Here is an 18,363-nt window from a genome sequence, read left to right as displayed (position 1 = left end):
CGGGCCTCCCATAGCTGCTGCCAGGCCCCTAATCTGCCATGGGCCCCTGTACCGCCTCCTCATGCTGCTCCCAGGTCCACAGTGTCTCATGCCATGTGCCACTTTCAGGTCTCCTCACACTGCTGGTGTGTTGAATTTTTTGACATAGGGTGCTGGCAGATTACGGGCCTCCCATAGCTGCTGCCAGGCCCCTAATCTGCCATGGGCCCCTAAACCGCCTCCTCATGCTGCTGCCAAGTCCAGAGTCTGTCATGGGTCCCTGTACGGCCTCCCATTGCTGCTGTCTCCATCGCCACACTCTGCCATGTGCCACTTTCAGGTCTCCTCACACTGCTGGTGTGTTGAATTTTTTGACATAGGGTGCTGGCAGATTACGGGCCTCCCATAGCTGCTGCCAGGCCCCTAATCTGCCATGGGCCCCTATACCGCCTCCTCATGCTGCTGCCAAGTCCAGAATCTGTCATGGGTCCCTGTACGGCCTCCCATTGCTGCTGTCTCCATCGCCACACTCTGCCATGTGCCACTTTCAGGTCTCCTCACACTGCCGGTGTGTTGAATTTTTTGACATAGGGTGCTGGCAGATTACGGGCCTCCCATAGCTGCTGCCAGGCCCCTAATCTGCCATGGGCCCCTGTACCGCCTCCTCATGCTGCTGCCAGGTCCACAGTGTCTCATGCCATGTGCCACTTTCAGGTCTCCTCACACTGCTGGTGTGTTGAATTTTTTGACATAGGGTGCTGGCAGATTACGGGCCTCCCATAGCTGCTGCCAGGCCCCTAATCTGCCATGGGCCCCTATACCGCCTCCTCATGCTGCTGCCAAGTCCAGAGTCTGTCATGGGTCCCTGTACGGCCTCCCATTGCTGTTGTCTCCATCGCCACACTCTGCCATGTGCCACTTTCAGGTCTCCTCACACTGCTGGTGTGTTGAATTTTTTGACATTGGGTGCTGGCAGATTACGGGCCTCCCATAGCTGCTGCCAGGCCCCTAATCTGCCATGGGCCCCTGTACCGCCTCCTCATGCTGCTGCCAGGTCCACAGTGTCTCATGCCATGTGCCACTTTCAGGTCTCCTCACACTGCTGGTGTGTTGAATTTTTTGACATAGGGTGCTGGCAGATTACGGGCCTCCCATAGCTGCTGCCAGGCCCCTAATCTGCCATGGGCCCCTATACCGCCTCCTCATGCAGCTGCCAAGTCCAGAGTCTGTCATGGGTCCCTGTACGGCCTCCCATTGTTGCTGTCTCCATCGCCACACTCTGCCATGTGCCACTTTCAGGTCTCCTCACACTGCTGGTGTGTTGAATTTTTTGACATAGGGTGCTGGCAGATTACGGGCCTCCCATAGCTGCTGCCAGGCCCCTAATCTGCCATGGGCCCCTATACCGCCTCCTCATGCTGCTGCCAAGTCCAGAGTCTGTCATGGGTCCCTGTACGGCCTCCCATTGCTGCTGTCTCCATCGCCACACTCTGCCATGTGCCACTTTCAGGTCTCCTCACACTGCCGGTGTGTTGAATTTTTTGACATAGGGTGCTGGCAGATTACGGGCCTCCCATAGCTGCTGCCAGGCCCCTAATCTGCCATGGGCCCCTATACCGCCTCCTTATGCTGCTGCCAAGTCCAGAGTCTGTCATGGGTCCCTGTACGGCCTCCCATTGCTGCTGTCTCCATCGCCACACTCTGCCATGTGCCACTTTCAGGTCTCCTCACACTGCTGGTGTGTTTAATTTTTTGACATTGGGTGCTGGCAGATTACGGGCCTCCCATAGCTGCTGCCAGGCCCCTAATCTGCCATGGGCCCCTGTACCGCCTCCTCATGCTGCTGCCAAGTCCAGAGTCTGTCATGGGTCCCTGTACGGCCTCCCATTGCTGTTGTCTCCATCGCCACACTCTGCCATGTGCCACTTTCAGGTCTCCTCACACACTGCTGGTGTGTTGAATTTTTTGACATAGGGTGCTGGCAAATTACGGGCCTCCCATAGCTGTTGCCAGGCCCGTAATCTGCCATGGGCCCCCGTACCGACTCCTCATGCTGTGACGTTGCAACAAGGTGGAATTCAACCCTACATATGTTAGACCGCCTTTACGAACAGCAAAAGGCCATCACAGATTTCCTGATGTTAAAAGTGGATAAAGGTACTCCCCTGTGTAACTTAGATGTCAGCCATTGGCAGCTCATGCGTGACACCTGCGCTTGCTCAGGCCCTTTGAGGAGGCCACGCTATTCGTGAGTCGGCAGGACTATGGGATGAACGACGTCATTCCTCTGTTGCACGTCCTGGAACAAATGCTGTTAACAATGGCTGGTCAGGGTGCGGTAGACGTGGCGCACAGATCTCAACGCCACATGACCCCTGTGGGGGCAGGACAGGAAGAAGAGGAGGAGGTAGAGGAGGACATTGGTGCTCAGGAATTATTGCGTGAAATGGGTGGTTTTTCCACTCAGCGGACAGGAGTGGAGGAGCAGGAGCATCTGGTAGAGGAGGAGGAAGAGGAGACAGAGGACCCAGACGCACCGTGGCAGTATGCTGTGGAGATGGAGGCAGGGAGTCCCTCGCATTCCTTGGCACAAATGGCCCATAGCATGCTCGCTTGCTTGCGTACCGACAGCCGAATAATAACCATCAGACAGAGGGATGACTTTTGGCTGTCCACCTTGTTGGACCCTCGCTACCGTTCAAAAATGGTGGCCTTTTTCACACCTGCTGAGAGGGAGGCCAAAATAACGTACTATAAAAACCACCTATGTAGTCAGCTGGTCTCTGCCTGTCTGCGCCAACGTCCATCCTCAGACACTGTGGGCCCTGTGCGCTCGCGTTCCGCTGCCATGGCAGCAGGGGAGGGGTGGGGTGGTAGGAGCAGTGGCAGCTCCACCAGCAGCAGCAGCTGCCTCAGTCTGCAGTCGATGATGAGTAGCTTTCTTCACCAGCGCAGTGAGGAAACTACTAACCAGCCGCAGCAGCAGCAGCAGCAGCAGCATCAGGTGGACCTGGAGCAGGACCTCAAACAACAGGCTTAGGCCTACTTAGACAGCACCCTGCCAACCGAGGTAGACAATCCCCTTGACTACTGGGCAACGAAACTTGACCTTTGGCCCCAACTAGCTGAATTTGCCCTTGAAAGGCTGTCATGCCCGGCCAGTAGCGTGGCATCGGAGCGCGTGTTTAGTGCGGCAGGAGGTATTGCAACTCCGCGGAGGACACGACTGTCCACCCAAAGTGTAGAGAGACTCACGTTTGTGAAAATGAATCAGGCGTGGATTAGTCTGGATTTCAAACCACCAGTTCCTGACACAACTGACTAAATCCGCCATGAATCATGCCCCAAACATGTGCCACTTTCAGGTCTCCTCACACTGCTGGTGTGTTCCATTTTTTGTCATAGGGTGCTGGCAGATTACGGGCCTCCCATAGCTGCTGCCAGGCCCCTAATCTGCCATGGGCCCCTATACCGCCTCCTCATGCTGCTGCCAAGTCCAGAGTCTGTCATGGGTCCCTGTACGGCCTCCCATTGCTGCTGTCTCCATCGCCACACTCTGCCATGTGCCACTTTCAGGTCTCCTCACACTGCTGGTGGGTTCCATTTTTTGTCATAGGGTGCTGGCAGATTACGGGCCTCCCATAGCTGCTGCCAGGCCCCTAATCTGCCATGGGCCCCTATACCGCCTCCTCATGCTGCTGCCAGTTCCAGAGTCTCTCATGGGTCCCTGTATGGCCTCCCATTGCTGCTGTCTCCATCGCCACACTCTGCCATGTGCCACTTTCAGGTCTCCTCACACTGCTGGTGGGTTCCATTTTTTGTCATAGGGTGCTGGCAGATTACGGGCCTCCCATAGCTGCTGCCAGGCCCCTAATCTGCCATGGGCCCCCGTACCGACTCCTCATGCTGCTGCCAGGCCCGTAATCTGTCATGGGCCCCTGTTGTCGCTTGTTGGCATATTCTGCTCGTTCAGATGCTCCTTCTCCTGCTACTCCTCTTCACGGATTCCGTCAGCAGTCTTTCTTGGAATCCGTTTCCAAGAGACAACAGTTTGCGAGCACGCACCCGACGGTGCAGAAGCTGAACGTCCTCCTGTCCAAGTTGCTGCTGCCAGGCTCGTAATCTGTCATGCGCCCCTGTACCGCCTCCTCATGCTGCTGCCAGGTCCAGAGTATGTCATGGGTCCCTGTACGGCCTCCCATTGCTGCTGCCAGGCCCGTAATCTGCCATGGGCCCCCGTACCGACTCCTCATGCTGCTGCCAGGCCCGTAATCTGTCATGGGCCCCTGTACCGCCTCCTCATGCTGCTGCCAGGTCCAGAGTGTGTCATGGGTCCCTGTACGGCCTCCCATTGCTGCTGTCTCCATCGCCACACTCTGCCATGTGCCACTTTCAGGTCTCCTCACACTGCTGGTGGTTTCCATTTTTGTCATAGAGTGCTGTATGGCCTCCCATTGCTGCTGCCTCCACCGCCGCACTGTGGCTCCACACTCTGGTTTTGGCCCCGTGACTGCCCAAATGAGTGAAGTGTGCGGTGATTCTAAGATCGACGGCACTCATCTGCATGTCATACTGACTGTCAGTATTATTTCTCTTCCCCAGCAGACTCCAAGGGCATTTAAATTAAAGGTACAGTGTTCTGCACTAATATAAAGTCTCTCTGAAGCCTAGAAACACCCTTTTATAAGTTAAATTCGCAGCGAATATATTCGACTCGAATCAAAATTTTTCCACGAATTCGCCGAATCAGTCGAATCTAATTTTTGAATACTTCGCTCATCTCTACTATTTACCTATAAGGACTCTCTTGTGTAGACATCCAAAAGCCCTGACATGCTGCTGGGCAGTGAATCAGTAGATTCTTGTTGGGGGAGCATAACACACGGTGACTGTCAGATTTGTACTCTGACCACTCTGTGAGAATCAATGGCTAGTGCCACTGATGAGCCTCCAAACAGCCCTGGATGCAGACAGTGTGAGTCCAGGAACAATGTTTCTGCAGATTTTCTGGCCGCACATAAAGTGGGCGCATCTATCAGGCCATTTTTTATGCGTTCATAGGAGTGCAGCTGCATCCTAAAGCAGCAAACTATCCACCTTCAGCTGCCCATGGGAATGTATACTAGACACATATAAATGCTGGCAATGATTTCTCAGTTGTGTCATTCGCACTGAGCGTTTACCTGAATTTAATTAAGCTGCTTTTACAGAAAATAGATTATGTGCGTCTATGAATAGAAACTCTGTGACTAAACACAGGTAAATGCATGCAAAACATCAAAACGTGTTTCAAACCGGCTAAACCTGCTGTGACTAGAAAACTCAGGAGTCCAAGTCAGCTTTCAGATGGAAGCAGTCTGGCACGTGACCTCTGCCCCTCCATCATGTTGCCCTGGCTCCACTATCTGTGGGCCATGATGGGTGTCAACAGGTGGGTCAGGCAAGGAGCTAATGAAGCACAATCTGGGCTCCTTTAGCTTCAGTGGCTTGCAAGGGAGACATCCAGGGTTTATTAGATGTCTGATTGAAGAGAGCCTGTCATTATAAGTATGCTATCACATAGGGTTCTATACGTTCCCTATGTGATAACAAGAAAGTTAAAGCCTAAGTTTAGTTAATTTTTTTTTAAATATCAACACAAGGGACAATACCTACATTCAATGTGAAATGCTCTTTGTGCTGGTAGCTGCTCTCTTACTTGAAATCAAAAGTCCTCTTGTGTTCTTAACTTCTTTTCTTCAAGCCAACTTCCGGCTATAAAGTAAAAATTAGCCAGACAGCTCTGTAGCCACCGGATCACCTCTACAGTGCTGGCAGCAGGGCTGCTGTTAGAAACCACGAGGCCCCATACAGCTAACCTGAAAGCCCCCCCCCCAAAAAAAAAACACAAACAAACACCCCCCCCCCCCACATGTATGAATGAACACAGTGAATGATCGGTACTGGTCACTCATTGTGTTCATTCTGGAAAAGAAGGGGCTGGTAAATGTGCCATATTTACTAGACCCTTCCCCCACTCTCCATCCTGATTGATCCTATTGTGTGCTTACAGTTGCTGATGGGAGTACTGTCAGGGCGGGGGCACACGGGAGACCTAGGCAGTAGGGGGAATGTATGGAGCACAGGGAGGGTTATGCGTGCAGTAGGAGGGGCAATTACTGGGACCGATCCCCTGTCTCTCTCTGCTTCAGCTGAAAGTCAGTGTGGGGGGGGGGGGGGGGCGACAGAAGAAGCCAGCTTTCAGATGCTGCAGAGAGAACCATACAGGGAATCTGTTCCAGTAATTGCTCCCCCAGCCACACTGATCACCATCTCTGCTCACATCTAATTTACCCATCTGTCTGGGCCCCATACAGGAGAACTGGTGCTACCCCCTTATCCACGGCCCTGGCTGGCAGTACTGTTCCCCCTTCCCCCCAGCTCGTACCCCTCTTCTGTGGTTACCAGGATCCCACGCTCTACCTGAGAGCCCAGGAGCACGTTGGAGGGCTGCAGGATGGTGAGCCGGAGGAGGAACACACATTCTTCGATCACCTCTGAAGTGAATGAAGCTGGAAGCGACAATGATTACATTGCTTCTGGTTTCAGAGCTGTCATCAGCCACAGAGGCAGCTAACCAAGCAGATCTGTGCTTGGTTAGCTGCTTTGGAGGGCAGGGGAGACATTTAGGCTAGGTTCACATCTGTGCGGACGGTGCCGCTGCGGATCCGCACGAAAATCCGTGCAGCTGCACCACCCGCACAGAGGAATGCGGATAGTTCTAATGGCACGCCGCCCGCACTGGAAAACGCAACCATACTGGGAACCGAGGTTCCCTTGCAGGCTGCATTTTCAGAAGAGGTGCAGGGACTTCTTCTCTGTGTGTCACGGGGCATGGCCACATATATGTGAACCAGGGGTTACTATAATGACATTTATTAAAAACCAAAAAATAAATGTAGCCCGTTACCCTGCACACATTCACAAATACAAACAAGTGTACAGGGTGTGCATGCAGTGCTTCGACAAGGTAATCCAGTGCCAAGGGCAAAGAATGCCAAACTGTACCCCTGTGGTTCATGATGTGCAAGCTTAGGGGATCTTCCACCCAGCAGTCACTCGCTTGCCAAAATCACTGCCACTATCACTACTCCTGACACTTGTAACAGGTGGAAGGTGCCCCCCCATCCCTACAGAAAACCATTGCACCCAGGGCAGCTGTCCCTTCTGCCCACCCATTGCACAGGCCTGGTGTGCATGTGTATGTAAAGTGCAATTTCACCACACGTGAGGTATCGCCACGAACATTGGAGTGAGTTCCATAATTCTAGTGCCATAACTTGTGGTTACCTCTAAACCAGGGGCGGACTGAGAACCCATGGGGCCCCCAGGCAATAAGAGATCATGGGCCCCTGTGTCTTTGCCCAAACTCAAAAGAGCCTATGAAAAAAGTACCAGGGGCATCTCATGGGGCCCCCTACTGACCCCGGGCCCTCGGGCAGTGCCCGAGTTTCCAAATGGTCAGTCTGCCCCTGCTCTAAACTGATGAGTAGTAAAGGCTTTTAAAAACTGGAGATTTTTGGGTACCAATGTTTTTCTTGATATCACGAGTGCACTCAGTTTTAGAACTTTACATGTTAGGCCTCTATTTACTTGACGCAACCTTAGCTGTTATACTATACTAAAAACTGGGTATTATATTGTGTTTGTGTGCACTAAAATTAATTTTATTATATTTTTTCCCCTGAAAATAAAAGTTTGTGAAACATACAAATTTGAAGCTAATGTGTTTTTATTCCACAGGGCCTTTGCTTTCAGAAAATGTATAATATTCTAAGATGGATAAATGTGGAAAGGGAGAGAGGCGCCCAAGGAACCAATATAGTGTAGTTTGTCAATTTATTAAAAAAATAGTTAAAATCATATAATATTGCACTCACAAGGGTGAAGTATTTGCAGGCATGTCATGGCAAAAGTCCATAACCACAGGCAGATGGATGGCTTGAGCCACTGGGAGCTGGATGGAAAGGCAGCCACTGGAGGAGCCACTGGAGGTGCAGAGAGGACAGGTGCCTTAGAGAGCGGGATGCAAAGCCAGGAGCGTAGCAAAAAATGTTCTAATAATATTCTAAGCAATTTTATGACCCCCCCAAAAAATCAGATTTTTACATGTATGCAAAAAAATAAGTGCAGAACTGATTAAATTGAAAAAGCATTATGTTGTGATTGACCTGCAGATTGGTACAATCAAATATAAACGATAGGATACATATATTCTGTTTCCATGGTTGACCATACAAGCGAAGGTGTAAAGTGGAGTATCTGGCATCATGGCGTTATGTAAATGTGTCCTACTCTTCACAGGCGGATCGAGGAAGATAGCATAGCCGGATCAAAGAGCTGACAGTGAGGACATTGTAAACCGAACATGAAGTCAGATTTCACTGTGTGAAGGGTTGCTGTACTTAGTACATTGTTAAACCATTCCCTACATGAAAGAGCTATGTGCAGTGCACTGTTCAGACAGCGGTCCCTTGAGATTAGGGGGTTTCTTTTTCAAAACATCCTGTCAGGGCATGGAAATTCATTTTTTCCCACATAACTGTATTCTGTGAACCGGCTGAGGTCATCGCATGGATCATCGTTACGACTTGTGACCCCTGGACTGAAGTGGCCGTGCCATTCCAAGATGTTCAGGAGCTGAGCTGGGATTTGTTTGTTAGCTGGTCAATACGGCTGACAGCGTCAACATGGCTGATACAGTCACCCAGGTCACCCTTCAAGAAAATGTCAGCAAGGCCTTATGCACACTTTCGGGAGCATCTGAAGTTTTTATTTACGACTCTAGTGCATGTAAGTTAATGTGTTCATGCACATGCAGGCGTTTAAACACGTATTTACACACTGCTTTTTTACGCATCAATGCAATTAATAAATGCAATTAAATCGATGCGCGTAAGTGTATTCTAGCAGCTACAATAAATGAATATTCTAGCAAACAGAGTTTATGCACATGTGCTTCTAAACTCTATATGCATCTAAACACATTTAGGCTCCATGCACACGGGGCATTTTAATAACGTTGGTAACGTTAGCTGTGTAAAGTCACGTTAAAAATGCGAGTTGTTCAGAATTTTTTTGTGTTTTTGCATTAGCGTTTAGCAGTGTTTTTCTGCTTTTTTGGTTTTTTGTGCATTTGCGTTTTCTTTACCCCCCCCCAAGTTTTTTTGGGGTAATAAAAGGTTCAAAAATTCTGGTTTGCAGTGACTTGACACGATTTACCGCGTTTTACAGAATTAAAGCGTTTTTACAGATAAAAATCTCCTTTAGAAACCCACTAGTCCTGGGGTTTTTTTTCCAGCAAAAATCATCCCAGCCAAAAAACGCTGATTACAGTCCAGGGGTGGACTGACCATTTGGAAACCCGGGCTCTGCCCGAGGGCCCGGGGTCAGTAGGGGGCCCCGTGAGATGCCCCTGGTACCTTTTTCATAGGCTTTTTTGAGTTTGGGCAAGGACACAAGGGCCCCATGATCCCCTATTGCCCGGGGGCCCCATGAGTTGTCAGTCCGCCCCTGGTACAAGGATCTGCTTGACTGGATACAAATTGAAAGTATTGTTTAGGTTTCTTTTCATATTTTAAAGTTTGGGTAAAACTAAAGGAGATTGTACTGAAATTGTACAATTAGATCATATTATGTATTGCCAGCTCTAGCCTATTGACAGGCTAACTGAGTTTGGTCAGTGTTCATTGTCCAGGGAGGGGAGCATGTGCAGAATGACTTCTAGAGCTCTGTACTATCAGCAGATGGATTTGGGACTGTGGGAGAAAGGTTCAGAGAAGACAGGATCAAACAGCCTTTTTACACACGGAGTTGTAAGTTCCCTTAAGTTCCACAGTGAGTATAACAAGCATGCTTTACTGCACATACAGACTGATTTTACTGTTGTGGGTTTAATAATACTGATCACAGCTTATCTTTTACATATATGATTAGAGATGAGCGAATCGAAGTAGGCGAAGTGGAATTCGTTTCGAATATTAGGAAAATTTCGATTCGCGTCGAATCCGAAAATAAGCAGACTTCGGATGCGCGAATCGAAATTTTTCCTAAAATGGCGGCGACATGTGCGGCGACGGAGCGGGGATGTCTGGGAAGGCGCGCAGACAAGGCGCGCTGACCCATAATGCATTCATTCATGACATGTGATCGCATTAGCCAATCAGCAGCCAGCCAGCCAGCACAGTGTAATGGTCGAGCTATAAATGGCGGCCATTTTAGAATTCTCCATTTGCCTCCAGTCATTCAACAGAGGCAGACCTGGCTGTATGAAGGGAGAGAGTTAGGGACAGAGAAACGTTAGTTAGGGCCACAGAATCGTTACTTAGGGCCATAGAAACATTACATAGGGCCACAGAAACGTTACTTAGGGCCACAGAATCGTTAGTTAGGGCCACAGAAACGTTACTTAGGGACACAGAATTGTTACTCAGGGACAGACAGAATTGTTACTGAGGGATACAGAATTGTTACTGAGGGCCACAGAATCGTTACTTAGGGCCACAGAAACGTTACTTAGGCCCACAGAATTGTTACTTAGGGACAGACACAGAATTGTTACTGAGGGACACAGATTTGTTACTGAGGGCCACAGAATCGTTACTTAGGGCCACAGAATTGTTACTTAGGGACAGACACAGAATTGTTAGTGAGGGACACAGATTTGTTACTGAGGGCCACAGAATCGTTACTTAGGGCCACAGAAACATTACTTAGGGCCACAGAATTGTTACTTAGGGACAGACACAGAATTGTTACTGAGGGACACAGAATTGTTACTAAGGGCCACAGAAAAGTTACTTAGGGCCACAGAAACGTTACTTAGGGCCACAGAATCATTACTTAGGGCCACAGAAACGTTACTTAGGGCCACAGAATCGTTACTTAGGGCCACAGAAACGTTACTTAGGGCCACAGAATTGTTACTTAGGGACAGACACAGAATTGTTATTGAGGGACACAGAATTGTTACTGAGGGCCACAGAAACGTTACTTAGGGCCACAGAAACGTTACTTAGGGCCACAGAATCGTTACTTAGGGCCACAGAAACGTTACTTAGGGACACCGAATTGTTACTCAGGGACAGACAGAATTGTTACTGAGGGATACAGAATTGTTACTGAGGGCCACAGAATCGTTACTTAGGGCCACAGAAATGTTACTTAGGGCCACAGAATTGTTACTTAGGGACAGACAGAATTGTTACTGAGGGCCACAGATTTGTTACTGAGGGCCACAGAATCATTACTTAGGGCCACAGAATTGTTACTTAGGGACAGACACAGAATTGTTACTGAGGGACACAGATTTGTTACTGAGGGCCACAGAATCGTTACTTAGGGCCACAGAAACGTTACTTAGGGCCACAGAATTGTTACTTAGGGACAGACACAGAATTGTTATTGAGGGACACAGAATTGTTACTGAGGGCCACAGAACCGTTACTTAGGGCCACAGAAACATTACTTAGGGCCACAGAATTGTTACTTAGGGACAGACACAGAATTGTTACTGAGGGACACAGATTTGTTACTGAGGGCCACAGAAACGTTACTTAGAGCCGCAGAAACGTTACTTAGGGCCACAGAATCGTTAGTTAGGGACACAGAAACGTTACTTAGGGACACAGAATTGTTACTCAGGGACAGACACAGAATTGTTACTGAGGGATACAGAATTGTTACTGAGGGCCACAGAATCGTTACTTAGGGCCACAGAAACGTTACTTAGGGCCACAGAAACGTTACTTAGGGCCACAGAATTGTTACTTAGGGACAGACACAGAATTGTTATTGAGGGACACAGAATTGTTACTGAGGGCCACAGAACCGTTACTTAGGGCCACAGAAACGTTACTTAGGGCCACAGAATTGTTACTTAGGGACAGACACAGAATTGTTACTGAGGGACACAGATTTGTTACTGAGGGCCACAGAAACGTTACTTAGGGCCACAGAATCGTTACTTAGGGCCACAGAAACGTTACTTAGGGCCACAGAAACGTTACTTAGGGCCACAGAATTGTTACTCAGGGACAGACACAGAATTGTTACTGAGGGATACAGAATTGTTACTGAGGGACACAGAACCATTACTTAGGGCCACAGAAACTTTACTTAGGGCCACAGAATTGTTACTTAGGGACACAGAATTGTTACTCAGGGACAGACACAGAATTGTTACTGAGGGATACAGAATTGTTACTGAGGGCCACAGAAACGTTACTTAGGGCCACAGAAACGTTACTTAGGGCCACAGAAACGTTACTTAGGGCCACAGAATTGTTACTTAGGGACAGACACAGAATTGTTACTGAGGGACACAGAATTGTTACTGAGGGCCACAGAACCGTTACTTAGGGCCACAGAAACGTTACTTAGGGACACAGAATTGTTACTCAGGGACAGACACAGAATTGTTACTGAGGGACACAGAATTGTTACTGAGGGCCACAGAACTGTTACTGAGGGACACAGAACTGTTACTTAGGGCCACAGAAACGTTACTTAGGGCCACAGAAACGTTACTAAGGGCCACAGAAACGTTACTTAGGGCTACAGAAACGTTACTTAGGGCCACAGAATCGTTACTTAGGGCCACAGAATCGTTACTTAGGGCCACAGAATCGTTACTTAGGGCCACAGAAACGTTACTTAGGGACACAGAAACGTTACTTAGGGACACAGAATTGTTACTCAGGGACAGACACAGAATTGTTACTGAGGGACACAGATTTGTTACTGAGGGCCACAGAACCGTTACTTAGGGCCACAGAAACGTTACTTAGGGACACAGAATTGTTACTCAGGGACAGACACAGAATTGTTACTCAGGGACACAGAATTGTTACTAAGGGACACAGAATTGTTACTCAGGGACACAGAATTGTTACTCAGGGACACAGAATTGTTACTCAGGGACACAGAATTGTTACTGAGGGACACAGAATTGTTACTCAGGGACACAGAATTGTTACTCAGGGACAGACACAGAATTGTTACTGAGGGACACAGAATTGTTACTGAGGGACACAGATTTGTTACTGAGGGACACAGAACCGTTACTTAGGGCCACAGAAACGTTACTTAGGGACACAGAATTGTTACTCAGGGACAGACACAGAATTGTTACTCAGGGACACAGAATTGTTACTGAGGGACACAGAATTGTTACTCAGGGACACGGAATTGTTACTCAGGGACACAGAATTGTTACTCAGGGACAGACACAGAATTGTTACTGAGGGACACAGAATTGTTACTGAGGCACACAGAATTGTTACTGAGGGCCACAGAACTGTTACTTAGGGCCACAGAAACGTTACTCAGGGACACAGAATTGTTACTCAGGGACAGACACAGAATTGTTACTCAGGGACACAGAATCGTTTAATTAAAGAGTATGTCAGACAACATGCAGAGGAGTGGCAGAGGAGGCAATGTTTTAGGAGCGAGCAGACGTGGCAGCAGAGGAAGGGGTCGAGGCAGCACTATTCGCAGCCAGAGGCCAGTGCTCCCGGTGTCATCCAGCGGTCGTGTCTCCACCGACAACCCTGCCGTCATCGATTGGTTGGCTCGGTCGTCTTCCTCTTCCCAGGTCACCTCTGACACCTACAGCCAACGGTCGGTGGGTACGTCAGACACAACCGTTAGTTGGCATGGCCCGGGACCAAGCCCACTGAAATCACGTGTCCTCTACCTGCCCCTGTCCTTTGGTGTTCCCTCACCAAGCGAAGTATCGCATGCTGTGGGCTCAGCCCCACTGTACAGTGAGGAAGAGCAAACAGAGGGCGGTCAGGAACGGGGGGAGACATCCGCCTCTTCAGCAGCCAGGCGAAGAAGTAGTGGCGAGGAGAGTGGCTCGGTAGCCGGTCTAGAGACAGGTCTGTCTCCTGACCCACACGCAGCCGAGGGGGCTAGTAGTGAGGCGGAGACCCTAATTGATGATGATGAGGCTGATCGCACTTGGCAGCCTCGTCGTCATCAGGCTATTGCTTCCGCATCATCAGGAGAAGAGGGTGGCAGCTTGGCAGCGAGCAAAACAGTCGGTGGGTTGCCCAGGAGACAGCAGCAGGGTCGCAGCAGTGTCAGTGGAGGCAAACGGCCACGGAGTACAGCACCAGCTCCACTGCAGCCTAGCACCACGGCCAGTAGTGGTGCCGGTGTGCACGGAGGAAGCAGCAGTCAGCCAGTGAGGAGTATCGGGGGCAAAGTTTCCTACTCGGCGGTGTGGCAATTTTTTGTCAAGCCGCCCGAGGAAGTAAACGTAGCCGTATGTCGACTATGTGGCCAGAAAGTCAAGCGTGGCCAGGGGGCCCATGTTGGGACTACAGCGTTGCGGCAGCATATGCAGCGTCGCCATTTGGTGGCCTGGGAAAACCGTGATAAAGATACGGCGGTTCTGCCCGCCCCAGCCCCCGCTCCATCACCCGCTCCGTTACTTGCTCCGTCACCCGACGTCAATCGCCCTCTATCAGCCAGTCAAGGCTCCAACACCTCTGCTGAGGGGAGTTGTCGCTCGTTGCCATCTTCCGCTCGTTCAGATGCTCCTTCTCCTGCTACTCCTCTTCACGGATTCCGTCAGCAGTCTTTCTTGAAATCCGTTTCCAAGAGACAACAGTTTGCGAGCACGCACCCGACGGTGCAAAAGCTGAACGTCCTCCTGTCCAAGTTGCTGGTGCTGCAGTCCCTCCCTTTCCAAGTGGTGGACTCAGCACCTTTCCGAGAAATGATGGCTTGTGCCGCGCCGCGGTGGAGAGTGCCAAGCCGTCATTTCTTCGCCAAAAAGGCCGTGCCAGCCCTGCATTCACATGTAGAAGAGATGGTGGACCAGTCTTTGAGCATGTCGGTCTCTGCCAAAGTGCACGGCAGCGCCGACGTGTGGAGCTGTAACTACGGTCAGGGACAGTACATGTCATTTACGGCCCACTGGGTGAACGTGGTGCCGTCACAGCCGCACCAGCAACTTGGACAGGTCACGCCGCTTTTGCCTCCACGTTTGCACGTCCTTGGTCCACAAAAGATGTCCGCCTCTACCACCTCTTCTTCCTTCATGTCCTCAGCCGCCACCCCCGTGCCAAGTCCCATTACCCGACCGGCATATCACATGTGCAGGGCGCAACGGTGTCACGCTGTGCTGCACCTGGTATGCCTTGGCGAACGTAGTCACACAGGGGAGGAACTTCTCAGTGTAATGAACAGAGAAATTGACAGATGGCTGTCTCCGCGCAAACTCAAAATCGGAACCATGTTGACCGACAACGGAAAGAACATGGTGTCTGCTCTGCGTCAAGGAAGGTTGTGCCATGCGCCATGCATGGCTCACGTGTTCAATCTGGTTGTCAAGCGGTTCCTAAAATCCATCATCCCACTGCAAGACATCCTTAAAATGTCACGTAAACTTTGCATGCATTTCAGCCATTCCTACACCGCAAAGCACACCCTCCTTGAGCTGCAGCGGCAGAACGGAATTCCACAGCATCGCCTGATCTGCGACGTTGCAACAAGGTGGAATTCAACCCTACACATGTTAGACCGCCTTTACGAACAGCGAAAGGCCATCACCGATTTCCTGATGTTACAAGCGGATAAAGGTACTCCCCTGTGTAACTTCGATGTCAGCCATTGGCAGCTCATGCGTGACACCTGCCGCTTGCTCAGGCCCTTTGAGGAGGCCACGCTATTCGTGAGTCGGCAGGACTATGGGATGAACGACGTCATTCCTCTGTTGCACGTCCTGGAACAAATGCTGTTAACAATGGCTGGTCAGGGTGCGGTAGACGTGGCGCACAGATCTCAACGCCACATGACCCCTGTGGGGGCAGGACAGGAAGAAGAGGAGGAGGTAGAGGAGGACATTTGTGCTCAGGAATTATTGAGTGAAATGGGTGGTTTTTCCACTCAGCGGACAGGAGTGGAGGAGCAGGAGCATCTGGTAGAGGAGGAGGAGGAGGAGACAGAGGACCCAGACGCACCGTGGCAGTATGCTGTGGAGATGGAGGCAGGGAGTCCCTCGCATTCCTTGGCACAAATGGCCCATAGCATGCTCGGTTGCTTGCGTAGCGACAGCCGAATAATAACCATCAGACAGAGGGATGACTTTTGGCTGTCCACCTTGTTGGACCCTCGCTACCGTTCAAAAATGGTGGCCTTTTTACAAAATAACGTACTATAAAAACCACCTATGTAGTCAGTTGGTCTCTGCCTTTGTGCGCCAACGTCCATCCTCAGACACTGTGGGCCCTGTGCGCTCGCGTTCCGCTGCCATGGCAGCAGGGGAGGGGTGGGGTGGTAGGAGCAGTGGTAGCTCCACCAGCAGCGGCTGCCTCAGTCTGCAGTCGATGATGAGTAGCTTTCTTCACCAGCGCAGTGAGGAAACTACTAACCAGCCGCAGCAGCAGCAACATCAGGTGGACCTGGAGCAGGACCTCAAACAACAGGCTTGGGCCTACTTGGACAGCACCCTGCCAACCGAGGTAGACAATCCCCTTGACTACTGGGCAACGAAACTTGACCTTTGGCCCCAACTAGCTGAATTTGCCCTTGAAAGGCTGTCATGCCCGGCCAGTAGCGTGGCATCGGAGCGCGTGTTTAGTGCGGCAGGAGGTATTGCAACTCCGCGGAGGACACGACTGTCCACCCAAAGTGTGGAGAGACTCACGTTTGTGAAAATGAATCAGGCGTGGATTAGTCTGGATTTCAAACCACCAGTTCCTGACACAACTGACTAAATCCGCCATGAATCATGCCCCTGCCATGTGCCACTTTCAGGTCTCCTCACACTGCTGGTGTGTTCAATTTTTTGACATAGGGTGCTGGCAGATTACGGGCCTCCCATAGCTGCTGCCAGGCCCCTAATCTGCCATGGGCCCCTATACCGCCTCCTCATGCTGCTGCCAGGTCCAGAGTCTCTCATGGGTCCCTGTACGGCCTCCCATTGCTGCTGTCTCCATCGCCACACTCTGCCATGTGCCACTTTCAGGTCTCCTCACACTGCTGGTGTGTTCCATTTTTTGTCATAGGGTGCTGGCAGATTACGGGCCTCCTATAGCTGCTGCCAGGCCCCTAATCTGCCATGGGCCCCTATACCGCCTCCTCATGCTGCTGCCAAGTCCAGAGTCTGTCATGGGTCCCTGTACGGCCTCCCATTGCTGCTGTCTCCATCGCCACACTCTGCCATGTGCCACTTTCAGGTCTCTTCACACTGCTGGTGGTTTCCATTTTTGTCATAGGGTGTTGTATGGCCTTCCATTGCTGTTGCCTCCACCGCCACACTGTGGCTCCACACTCTGGTTTTGGCCCCGTGACTGCCCAAATGAGTGAAGTGTGCGGTGATTCTAAGATCGACGGCACTCATCTGCATGTCATACTGACTGACAGTATTATTTCTCTTCCCCAGCAGACTCCAAGGGCATTTAAATTAAAGGTACAGTGTTCTGCACTAATATAAAGGCTCTCTGAAGCCTAGAAACACCCTTTTATAAGTTAAATTCGCAGCGAATATATTCGACTCGAATCGAAATGTTTCCACGAATTCGCCTAATCAGTCGAATCGAATTTTTGAATACTTCGCTCATCTCTATATATGATCTAATCTGGAAACTCCAGCAGGAAAAACTCCTACTTGGTTCTCTTTGTTATGAGGGTGCTGTGGAGCTGTGTTTGCATAATTAACCCTGTCTGTACTGTGCAGGAAGATATCTTATCATTTATACTAGATTTGAACACTGTCACTCCCAGGGGTGGACTGACAACTCATGGCGCCCCCGGGCAATAGGGGGTCATGGGGCCCCTGTGTCCTTGCCCAAACTCAAAAAAGCCTATGAAAAAGGTACCGGGGGCATCTCATGGGGCCCCCTACTGACCCCGGGCCCTCGGGCAGTGCCCGAGTGTTCGAATGGTCAGTCCGCCCCTGGTCACTCCTAACAAAGGGTTAAAGGTTCAAATCAACTTCTGTAGTGCAAAAACTCAAATTTTACAATAGTCTACTAACATACTATTTGTATTCATAAGTGCAGTTCTAAAACCAGGGGAATATTTTCTTGTGACAGTTAAATCACCGACATGCTGCGCTAGGAAAAAGATTACAAGAATATACGACTCGGCGCAGAGTGACTCATCAGCTCGGTGAAGACGGACGCACACTTGTCAATTTTATCATCAGTACAAATACTTATAATTCTTCCCAACTGCACACTTACATCCTGAAAAGCTTTCTCTTTATTATTTTCAGTTCCCTGCATATTTTACATAAATAATTTAGTTGTTTTATATCACTCTTTTCCAATAATATAAATTATAATTTTACAAACTGTATTGCAAGTTATTTCAAATATTGTTGAATCA

This window comes from Staurois parvus, unplaced genomic scaffold (assembly GCF_062004578.1).
Source record: "Staurois parvus isolate SC_StPar_1 unplaced genomic scaffold, SC_StPar_1.0 ptg000422l, whole genome shotgun sequence".
Lineage (NCBI taxonomy): Eukaryota > Metazoa > Chordata > Amphibia > Anura > Ranidae > Staurois > Staurois parvus.
The sequence above is the reverse complement of the archived record's forward strand: the minus strand, read 5'-3'. Positions refer to the sequence as shown.